The sequence below is a fragment of the Manis javanica genome, chromosome 3 (assembly GCF_040802235.1).
Source record: "Manis javanica isolate MJ-LG chromosome 3, MJ_LKY, whole genome shotgun sequence".
Classification (NCBI taxonomy): Eukaryota; Metazoa; Chordata; class Mammalia; order Pholidota; family Manidae; genus Manis; species Manis javanica.
The window spans coordinates 59,307,601-59,319,716 of NC_133158.1; the positions used below are offsets into that span (position 1 = coordinate 59,307,601).

Sequence of the window (12,116 nt, forward strand, 5' to 3'; positions counted from 1 at the left end):
ACTTCACGTAAGATAAGAAAACTTTACTTGTGCATATTGGAGAAGGACTGTATTAAGTTGTGAGAGGCCACATTTTAAAGAGGCCACTGATAAGCTACGGCCTCAACTGTTGTTGATGCTGGATTTTATTCCATTCATTCTTATGCATAAATAATACATAAAATTGGCCTAGGAGTAGCAGTTTCTTGTATTATAATAATATTACCAGTATTTTATTAAGCATATATATTCTTATAGAAGATATAGAATGAGTCCTATTTAAGTTTAAATCTGACTTTAAATCAAACACAAGCATCAGGAAAGGTCGCTTAATCTTTATTTATTATGGTAGACTCCCGCTTTTGTGCCTCCTCATCACAGATCTCTGGCTCCAGTTTGTAATATGATACCCCATAAACCTTTGCAGAGTGAAATAGTTCTTGTAAAGGGTGCAGATAAATCAAGAGTCAGATTATGTTCGAAAAAGCTCAACAGCTGATGGAGGGAATATCCTTCTGCTTTAGCACAATTATCCTGGTAGGAACTCTTTGCACTTCTCACTCTATCTCACCTACTCTGTGGGTCAGTTACAGTTACCCATTATATACTGATGTTGGCTAATTAGCCTCTCCTGAGGCTCAGAGCCAAGCATTGAACTGTCAACCAGACATCTCGCACAGGTACTTCCAACTTAACAGACTCTAATCTCACCTTCCTCCTAACCTTGTGCCTCTTACCTGTTTTCTATCTCAGCAAACGATGTGCGTCTACAACGGCACAAAATGAGGAGTCATCGTTGCCTCCTCCCTCTTATCATTGCCCTTGGGAGAACTGATAAAGGGAAGCCTCACTGACATGGTATCTGGAGGCCTGCAGGGGGCGCTCTCAAGTCCACCACTCCTGGTCAATTGCAGACCCCACAGGAAAGAAGAGACGAACATGTTCATCTCATACTGTTTTGGCTTCTTTACCCTCCAGTAGGGTAAGAAGAGGGAAGACATTCTGCCTCCCCAAACGACAGCCCAGCAATAGCCCAGCCAATGAGAGACTGTTACAACTCAGTGAGGAGTTTTGTGCCTTTGTGGATGGCACATTTGCTGCGAAAACAGCAGCCACCACACATGGGCCTCCCAACTTACTCCAGTGGACTTTATGCTTAGAAAAGTACCCCAATTCTCCCCCTTTCTTCTAGGAAAGAGCATTCATCCCCTTTGTTCTTTGGACATGCTTGTGGTTTTGCGATGGCTTGCATGTCCTGGATTGCAGTTCTCTGCTGTTCCCGAACAAGCCCATTTGCTGGTAAAATAACTGACAGTTTTACTTTTAAGGTTAACATCATTCATATTCAAACAACCACCAAGTCCTGTAGAACCTACTTCCTAAATCTTTCTGGAATCCATCCACTCCTCATTACCAGGCCATGTTAAGTTCCCCAGCATTTTCATTTTTGCAGCTATTTCCTAACCTGCCTTCCTGCCTCCAGTTTTGTCCCTTTGTGGTTCACCTTTGCAAATATTTGGATGCCATGGAACAAATGGTTTGGAGCACAGGCATATGGAGTTAAATCTGGCTTTGAATCGGAGTTCCACTGCTTCCTAACATTACTTTTGGAAAGTCGCTTAACCCCTGTGATATCATTAAAATAATGCATGGAGAGCCGTTAGCCGAGTGCAACTGGTAAGCTCACAGAAACTACTGGCTAATGAATACCTTTCTAGCCTCACACTTGACAGTCTTCCCTTTGAATCCCGCACTCCAGCCATACTGAATTTCTTTCAGTTTCTCACATGCACCAGGCCTTTTTTTTAAATCCTCAGACTTCACACATGCTCTACTCTAGCCTCCTCCGTGGTCCCCCTGGTCCATGTTTTGCTTGGACAACATCAATATATTTTTCAGCTTTTAGATGTCCATTACTGTGGGGGCATGGCTCCATCAACTGTGGGACCCTTGGGTGAATGGGGGAAAGAGCTGTGGGGCAGACACAACCTATGCCAAGGTCTTGGGGTGGAGCTTGGGGGTGGAGCACAGGCTGGATTTCCACCTGTGCTAACTCCACAGCTGTGCAGTGAGGACTTGCAGGACTTACAGGAATCTTCAAGGAGGCCTTCCCTGGAATCTCAGACTGATTAAGTCCACCTAGTACTTAATATCTTGGATCTTGGAATTCCCTCTTGAAAGATTTACCACACTGTAATTACATGCATAAACATCTAATTCCAGAGCCCAAGCTTTTAACAATTGTCATATGCTGCCGTTTGCCCCTTAGGAACTCCACCTCCTCCTCCAACAGCCATTCTAGCAGAGGGCACTGGGCCCCACATGGAAGGAACACCTCAGCCTACACCCAACATTTGTGGAGTTGTCTCCAGTAATGTCTGAACATCCACAGCCATCTAAATTCTCTGACTCCAGTCCTGCTTTTAGATGTTTGGCTTCATTTCTTGGATCTTGGTCATATAATCAGTCACATATTTACTATGTCCACGATCTAAGGACTGGGAATATAAAGGTAACAAACACATGCATGTTCCCTGCTCTCGGGAGCTTCCAGTGGGTAGGCATGCTGTGTAGAGGGTCAGGATTTATCTCAACATTAAGAAGTGAGAAAACAAAATACTGTAACTTTGTTTTCAATGACTGAATTCAGTTTTTCTCCTCAGCACTAGGACAATGTCTGAAATAATGACTGCTGAATAAATGTTTGCAGAATGAATGAATAAAAAAAAGAAAGTAATTTGGAAGGAGACAGAAACTAACATTTTTTGAACCAGGCATTGTGTCAGGTCCTTTAAACATACAGTGTATTTTGAACTTCACGACTGTAAAGAGGACAATACCAATTCCACTTTCTAGATGGGGGAATTTTCATATGTTCAACTTCCTGAGTGAGAAATTCAGGCATTTGAATTAAAAATGCTTCAGAACTTAGAATTTTAAGAAGTTCCATGTAGTGCACTGAATTAGGAGAGGGAACATTTATAACTGGCTAGGGTGAGTCACTAAGACCTGTTCAGTTTTTCCTGTGAAAGATTAACTACTTGAAGAAGTTTATTAACTTCATTAGTCCATTCAACAGAAAATTCATGGCAAGAAGTAAGAGATGAAGGAGAGATTTCAGGTCAATTTGCAGCAGTTAACTCCACCAGTTTAATGTATCCAAACCACCCTTTTTAGTACAATTACCAGGGTCTAATTTGCTTTCAAAGCTGAGAATCATTCCAGGCTCTCCTTCTCCCTTTCCTTCAATACCCATCACTTTGTCCTGCTGGCTTTACCAGACCCCCTCACTCCGCCTTCCCATTCCCATTCCTGTGGACACTGCCACTTACCCAGACTCCCAACTTGTGCAAGTACCTCAACTTCCTTGTTGCAAAAACTTTCTTTTCTTTCTATCTTATTCCTCCCACTTCCTAGATATCAACAACCAGACCAGTACCAAGTGTGATCATAGCACAAGTGGTCATCCAAAATAAAGACCGCTTTCCCCAACTTCCTTTATAATTATGTGTGGTCAGATGACTAAGTTTGGTCAATGGGCTGTAAGCTGAAGTGCTCTGTGGCAGCTTCCAGGTAACTTTGCTTAAGAGAGAGCTGGTATTTGTCCCTTGTCCCTTCCTCCCCTTCCCTCCATTCTGCTGCATGGAGGTGGATGTGACAGTTGGAGCCCATCTTGAACTATGAGCTGTATCCTGGGAAATCATAGTGTCATGAGCTGAGGATGTCATGGAGCAAACCTCGGTACCAGACTATTTTGGACTTACACATGACAGAGGGGAAAAAGGCTTCTAGCTCATTTAAGCCACTGTTGTAATTTTTTTCTTACTGCAGTTACATGAACAGAATCTATCCAAGAATCACAAAAAACTTATTTGTTCTTCTAACTATAGGTTTATTTCATTTAAGTCATATATAATCATGTTTTCCATCCTGCAAAAATGTATTGCAAATACAAGCTGAAGCTAGTATTTGTTCTCTATCTCAATAGCAGATACATTTGGAAGAAGAAATGACCCGTGGACCAGCTGGTTTTATTTTTAGAAGGTCATTGAAATTATGAGTGTTTCAGTATTGACAGCTGAATGATCACTGAGTTCCTTATCCAAGAGAAGAGGGATGGGAAGTCAGGGCAGACTGGTATATGATTCCACAGGTTCATGAATTTATGAATTCATGCAATTATTTAGTCATTCAAAAAACACTGATTGAGCTCCTCTTGTGCTTGACATTAGGGCACTCAGGAAAGAAAGTTGAGATTGTTGCTTTTAAGGTGCTCATAGCTTAGAAGGAGACAGAAAGATACAATTACAGTGATGCAACTGCTAGGAAGAGACATGAACTAAGGATTGAGGGAGCCCAGAGGGAGGAGTGACTGCCAGGAGTCTTTGGTGACCACCAGGAGAGATAATTAATACAAAAGTTGGATGGCTTATCCAGGTTCCAGAGTCAGGGACAAATTAACAGAGGACAAGAAGACAAGGTGAGGAGTCTACACCACAATATTTGAATCTCCATCAAAGTAAAAACCACCTTGACTCTTGCCCCTTGACTTTAATATTTCTGGAAATTGTGTAACTCAAGAGCAGAATGATTTTGCCCACATTTCCCCTGGAGGAAACCAAGGCATAGACCTTCTGAACATAAAACCACTCAGTAAATTAGAGGTACAGCATGCTCAACAGCTACAGTTTCTCAATTCCTGGGTTGCAGAAATAAAAATTCTAGGTTGCCTAGAAAAAAAGTGGCTATGAAACCAAAATTGGTTTCCAATAATGTGATAATTTATTTTTGTAGGGTAAGCACATTGATTTACCTCTGGTTTATTGTACTGTAATCTTTGCCCTTTCTCATGATATGATCATAAAGAATATGAACAGTAAGGTGTGATGCCATTATTGCAGAAAGGTGAAACATGTATGTTTTAATGAAGGGGAACAGGTGAAAACCTGATAAAGTTGAGCCAATAATCACAAAACTTGTGTACCCAGCTCTGGTTACAGCTTTCTTTACCTCTTGCTGAGGACACATCCACAGCGTGGGTTTTTATATGCACCTGGTGCACATTTGCTAAAGAATTAGGGACCTCTTATCTGTCATCACCAATGTGGCCACCCTCAGTTCAGGGTCAGACTTCATTCCGTCTGTATTAAAGCAGGGGACATCTTGTTTTAAAATGAGGGCCCTCTTTCAGCACTGGGGGAACCTGAACCGCCCGGTCACACTTGGCCACCTCCCTGCAGCCCTGCTCGCTCTCCGCCCGCCAGCTGCACAGGCTCTTACCCGCCAGCTCCCTGACAGCAGGTGTGGCTTTTGGAGAGTCCACGCCTCATTTAGCCCTGGTAATGGCTTAATTGAGTCGGAAAAATGCAAGGACAGGAGCGTGATAAAAACCAGCTGAGCTGGGTTCCTGTTAGTCATTGGAAAAAGCTATCAGGGAAGGGTGGAGAAAGGATGAACAAGACTGGGGAGGAGCAGCATGGGGCACTGAGCAAAGTGGGGAGAAAGCTGAGACCAAGCAAATAAAGGAGATGAATAGGAGAGGAAGTGAACATTTATTAATACTGTGTTATGAGCTCCTTGATGGCAGCACCTGGTCTGTTCCATTCATGGCCTGAAACTCAGAGGGATTCATAAACGATTAAGTGAATATAGTGTGGAGAGACCGTAACTTGATAAACCAACTTAGAAGTTTGTGAAGCTGTATCAAGAAGACAAGAAAAGAACAAAGAAATAGAATAGGAGTTAAGGGAGGATGAAAATTCAAGCTTAAAAAATGACAAGAAATGATCATCCTTTGCTCTAGCCTCTTGTGAGTTGAAATGTATGCTGGCCTTGGGGTTTGACATTGCCAGTGTCTGAGGTTTCACAACAGGACTGAGTGAATTCCTGGGGACACAGGCTGAGAGTTAAACTTGTCCCGAAACATTTTCCCCCATACCTTAAGGAAGCTCTGCTGATAGATGTGTGGACACCCACAGACTTCATGAAACGGTTTAGGTGAAAAGCAAGATATACAAGTCATGCTTTTATAAAGAAAAATGCCAGCACTTCAAGTCCTCCATGAAAGAAACAATTCTGTGGAATAACATCCCAGTATTGCCTTTCAAAATCACAAGGAACCCTGACTACCCAGGGTGGTGTTTTTCAGTCAGGTGTGCAAAGGTGTGCCACAAAGTTTTCTGGAGTACAACAAATTTGGGAATTGGTGTGCGTTCTGTGCCACAGGGCGTGTTTGCCTTCTGAGGGCTCTGGAAAGTCCAGCAACAAAGATAACTGCTTAGCTTTAGCCCACTCATTCTCGAATTTATTTCAGCATGTGAAATGCTGACCTAGTCGAAAGCATAGTTTTTCACTGAAGCCTCTCCTTGTCTCTCTGGATGCATTTTTGAATGGGGTGTATGTCTGTATGTCCGCCCTTCACTGGATGTGGCATTAACCCCAGGTCTGAAATTCCAAAGGGCAGTCTCAGAAAGAAGGGAGGACCGTGGGGTGGGCAGGTGAATGCTGATTGCATGCTGCAGTCATTCTCTCATCTCAGGCATACGTGCCCATGTTCTTCTCCTACAGGATATTTCTGCAGCACTCGACAGGCTTGCACACCGAGACTTTCTCCCTTCCACTTGCAGCAATGCTGGCCTCGTATAGTGTCCCTTACAAGGACCGTTGGAACATGCAGTGGTGCTAGTAAACCAGCTCTCCGAAGGCAAAACAAAGGAAAAAATATCCTGATTGGTATTGTTTGTCTGATACTCCCACCATGGCAGATTTCAAGCTACCAGTGGTTTAATTGCCAACTTGCAAAAATCCTTGATATTTAACCATTGGCTCTTGCAAGCTGGTAGAAGCATGCTGCAGCATCCCATGGGGACACAGCTCTAAACCACAGAAATACTGGTCTTCTTTGGAAAAACTGGTCCAAATTATTTTATAGGCACTATGAATCTTCTAAACTTCTCCTTTCGCCTCTCTGCTGTTTTAGGAAGTTTGTCAGCCAGATTTGTGGCACAGCTTAAGCTAAAATAGAAACCAAAAGCAGGCATTTTTGTGCTCTAATATTATTACGGTATTTTTCTTTCTGCTCTTATTTCACTCCAATTTCCTCACCATGTTAAATATTTCATTTTTATTAACAAATTATAAATGATAGGGATATAAACACAAAACACACAAATCTGGAGTTTTGCTGATGGCAATAAGAAATGTACCCAGGTGGTACTCCCTATGCAGTTAGGAGGAAGGGGTCTGGGAAAGTCATTCTTGCCTCTTTAAATGAGTGGGTAGATTTAAGCAGACTGTTTTGGGACACCAGGCCATTAATCTAAAATATAGAATGTTAAGAGGAGGAAGGGACCCAGGAAGCTTATTGTTCATACTGAATCCTGACACATCAGTGTTTGGATCCCAGTGGCCAGGTTTTTCATGTGGAGTAACTGGAATTCAAGAGTTCATTGACAAAACTGCGAGATTTAGAGAGGGAAAGGGACGTCATTTTTCTTTTTTTTTTTCCTGATTTGTCAATGTACCCTAGTGTGTCTTAATATCAGTTTAGGCCCTCAAAAGAGTAAACTTTCAGTTGCAGCATAAAATCTATTATGGAAATTCTTGGAGGTTTAATTGGACTTCAGGTGCACACAACTGGATTAATTGTAATCCTTGGTTGATGACACACCATCATTGGTCCCTGCCTGGTCCACTTTTTATTAAGTTATTTTTATTTTCAATTTGTTATTATTTTCTGTTCATACATCTTTCCCATTTTTCTGTCAGAGTTTTGGTCCTTTTCCCCTCAAATTTTAATAGTTATTTATATGTTATGGTTATTAGCCCTTTACCTGTGATATACGCTGCAAGTGTTTTCTTCTAATTTGGCAGTTCTTTTATTTTACCATGCAACTTTTTAAAAACATTCTGATGTAGTCAAATTTATGAATTATTTCTTGTATTGCTCTAGATTCTGAGTCAGTGTTAAAAAGTTTTTCCTGTCTACACTGAATTTATAGAGGAATTTACCATTTTTTAAGTCTAATTTATTATTATTATTTTACATTTAGTTTCCTGTCCAGTGTGGAGTTTATTTTTGTGTATGGCATGAGATATGGATCTAATTTTATCTTTCTTCCAAGTGGCTGCTGAGCTGTGCCAGCAGCAGTTAATGAAAAGCCCATCTTTGCTTCCATGATTTTAGATGCCACCTTTATTTCCATGTTTACTTAGCTCTAGCTCAGGACTTTCTATTCTATTCTACTGGTCTGTATGTCTTTTCTTGTAGCAAAAGCATGCCATTTTAATTATGGATACTTAATAGCATGGCTTAATAGCTGGTAGAACTAATCCACCTTTGCAGTTTTTATTTCCAGTATATTTGTTTTTCCTTAATGAACTTTTGCATCAAACTTGTCAAGCTCCATTTAAAAAAAGCTTGTAGATATTTCAATTGTGACATTGGCATCTTTATGATGTTGATTGTCCTATCCAAGAACAGGGGAGTCTTTCCTTTTGTTTAAGTCTAATTTTGTGTCTTTTAAGAATGTTTCATCTTACAGGTTTTGCACATTTTTGTCAAGTTTATTCCTAAGCATTTAATCATCTTTATTACTATTATAACTGGGCCTTTTTTTTTTTTTTTTTACCGTATGTCCTATAGCTGGTTATTGTGTCTATGAAAACTATTCTCTTAGCAACTTTCAAATACACAATACAGTATTGTTAACTGTAGTCACCATGCTATCTGCAGGGTACATTCCCAGGGCTTATTTATTTTGTAACTGGAAGTTTGTATCTTTTGACCACCTTCACCCTCTTTTATCCCTTTATTTCTCAGTTATTTGTAATAATTAATAAGCATCCCAAATAGAATATCAGTAGTACCCTTCCTGCCTGTAGGTTCTCCTCTTGCATCCTAGGTTCTCTTGCCTCTTTCCCACCAAAGAAACCATCATCCTGAACCACATGTTCATCATGTCTTTGCTTTTTCACTCATCCCCTCATTAAAAAATTTTTAAATGATACTGAAGACTCAGGATACACACCAAAATGCATGATTAGATTTTGGTGATGAAATCATGGATTTTTTTCCTTGTTTTGAAATTTTAAGAAAATGTGTATTTTAAAACTAAGAAAGATCTTATTGTAAAATGTTATTTAAAAGGATAGCTATATATAAATAGATGTAAACATTAGACACAAAGACAAAACGCTGCAAAAAAAGATTTTACTGTCTAGCCATACTAGTTATATACCCTTTGAAATATATTTTGAAAAACTGTGCTATGGATACTTCTTACTTCATATCTTCTGTCCTTTTTGTTCTTTGCTTCTTATTTTCACTTCCTTTTAAATGTATCTTCTGTCTCTCATTTTTAAATTAAGATATTATCTATATACTCTCTTATGAAGGTTTCACATGAAAAAACAATGTGATTACTACATTAAACCATGTTATCATGTCCCTCCTATACCCCACTGTAGTCACTGCCCAACAGTATAGTAAGATGCCACAGAGTCACTATTTGCCTTCTCTGTGGTACACTGTCTTCCCCATGATCCCCCACACCATGTGTGCCAATCATAATACCCCTCAATCTCCTTCTCCCCCCATCCCCACCCACCCTCCTCTTCGGTAACCGCTAGTCCCTTCTTGGAGTGTGAGTCTGTTGCTGCTTGGTTCCTTTGCTTCATTGTTATACTCCACAAATGAGGGAAATCATTTGGTACTTGTCTTTCTCCACCAGTCTTATTTCACTGAGCATAATATCCTCCACCTCCATCCATGTTGTTGCAAATGGTAGGATTTGTTTCTTTCTTATGGCTGAATAATATTCCATTGTGTATACATACTACCTCTTCTTTATCTATTCATCTACTGATGGACACTTAAGTTGTTCCCATATCTTGGCTATTGTAAACAGCACTGCAATAAACATAGGGGTGCATATTGTCTTTTTGAATCTGAGAAATTATATTCTTTGAGTAAATTCCTAGGAGTGGAATTCCCGGGTCAAATGATATTTCTATTTTTACTTTTTTGAGAAACCTCCATATTGCTTTCTACAATGGTTGAACTAGCTTACATTCCCACCAGCAGCATAGGAGGGTTCCCCTTTCTCCACATCCTCGCCAGCATTTGTTGTTCTTAGTTTTTTCTATGCTGGCCATCCTAACTGATGTGAGGTAATATCTCATTGTGGCTTTAATTTGCATTTCCCTGATAATTAGTGATGTGGAGTATCTTTTCATGTGCCTATTGGCCATCTAAATTTCTTCTTTGGAGAAGTGTCTGTTCATATCCTCTGCCCATTGTTTAATCGGGTTATTTGCTTTTTGGGTGTTGAGGCGTGTGAGTTCTTTATATATTTTGGATGTTAACCCCTTGTCACATATGTCATTTACAAATATATTCTCCCATACTATAGGATGCCTTTTTGTTCTATTGATGTTGTCCTTTGCTGTAGAGAAGATTTTTAGCTTGATGTAGTCCTGTATGTTCATTTTTGTTTTGTTTCCCTTTCTTGAGGAGATGCATTCAGAAAAAGTTGCTCATGTTTATATTCAGAAGATTTTTGCCTATGTTGTCTTCTAAGAGTTTTATGGTTTCATGACTTGTGTTCAGGTCTTTGATCCATTTGTAGTTTACTTTTATATATGGAATTAGACAATAATCCAGTTTCATTCTCTTGCATGTAGCTGTCCAGTTTTGTCAACACCAGTTGTTGAAGAGGCTGTCATTTCCCCATTGTATGTCCAAGGCTCCTTTATCATATATTAATTGACCATATATGCTTGGGTTTATATCTGGGTTCTCTAGTCTGTTCCACTGGTCTATGGGTCTTTTCTTGTGCCAGTACCAAATGGTCTTGATTACTGTGGCTTTGTAGTAGAGCTTGAAGTCAGGGAGCATAATCCCCCCAGCTTTATTCTTCCTTCTCAGGATTGCTTTAGTTATTCGGGATCTTTTGTGGTTCCATGTGCATTTTAGAACAATTTTCTCTAGTTCGTTGAACAATGCTGTTGGTATTTTGATAGGAATTGCACCGAGTCTGTAGATTGTTTTAGGCAGGATGACCATTTTGACAATATTAATTCTTCCTATCCATGTCTCTCTCTTGTTCTTAAATAAACTTTTAATTGAAGAATAATACATCAGATATGCACACAAATCATAAGAGAATTTTCACATTGTAACACTTACATGTAGTCAGTATCCAGATCAAGAAATTGAACCAGAACCCAGAGGCCCCACTCATGCCTCATCCTAGTCATTACCTTCACACAAGGTAGCCAGCAGCCTGACCTCTATCATCAGAGATCAGTTTTCCATGTTGAACTTTATATAAATGGAACTATGTAATACATACTCTTTTGTGTCTGGCTTATTTTGTCCAACATTATGTTTGCAAGGTTCATCTATGTTGTGTGTTGCCATGGTTTGTTTTTCCTCACTTTTATATAGTATTCTTATATGATTGTGTCACATATTATCAATTCCTTTATTAATGAACAGTTTGGGGTTTTAATGAATAGAGCTGCTGTGAACATTCTTGAACATGTCTTTTGGTGAAGTATGTTGAGTATATACATAGGAGTGGAATTGCTGAGTCATAGAGTTTGTGCATATTTAGCTTCAGTAGATACTGTGAAAAAGTATTTCAAATGGTTTTAACCAATTTATTTTCCATCAAGAAGTGCCTGAGAATTTCCGCTGATTCATATCTTTGGCCACTCTTGGTATTCTCAGTCTTTGTCACTGCGGTCATCTCTTGCTTTCATTTTATGTGGTTTTATTATATCTACCTTTATTCCTAAACCATATTAAAAATTTTTAAGTCATTTTAAACTTTATAAAAGTGTGTCATAAAGGCAGTATATGCAGAGAAGACAAGTAATGATTCTATAGCATCTTACTATGCTGATGGACAGTAACTCTAATGGGGTATGTGGGGGCGACTTGATAATAGGGGGAGTCTAGTAACCATAATGTTGTTCAAGTAATTGTACATTAACAATATAAAGAAAAAACCTTTGAGGAAAAAAAAAGTGTGTCATAGTGTATGCAACCTTCTGAGACTTTTTTCACCTACTTGAATATTAATAAGATTCATCTATGTTGTATATAGGTCATTATTCTGACTGCTGTATAA

General features: G+C 39.5%; 1 protein-coding gene and 1 long non-coding RNA gene across 3 annotated transcripts in view; one reads left to right on the forward strand and one right to left on the reverse strand.

Annotated features, from left to right (window-relative positions):
• Positions 1-12,116, forward strand: part of LOC140848391 (uncharacterized) — a 128,176-nt gene that overhangs the window by 82,658 nt on the left and 33,402 nt on the right. The window lies entirely within an intron of this gene.
• Positions 1-12,116, reverse strand: part of CASR (calcium sensing receptor) — an 86,365-nt gene that overhangs the window by 39,922 nt on the left and 34,327 nt on the right. The window lies entirely within an intron of this gene.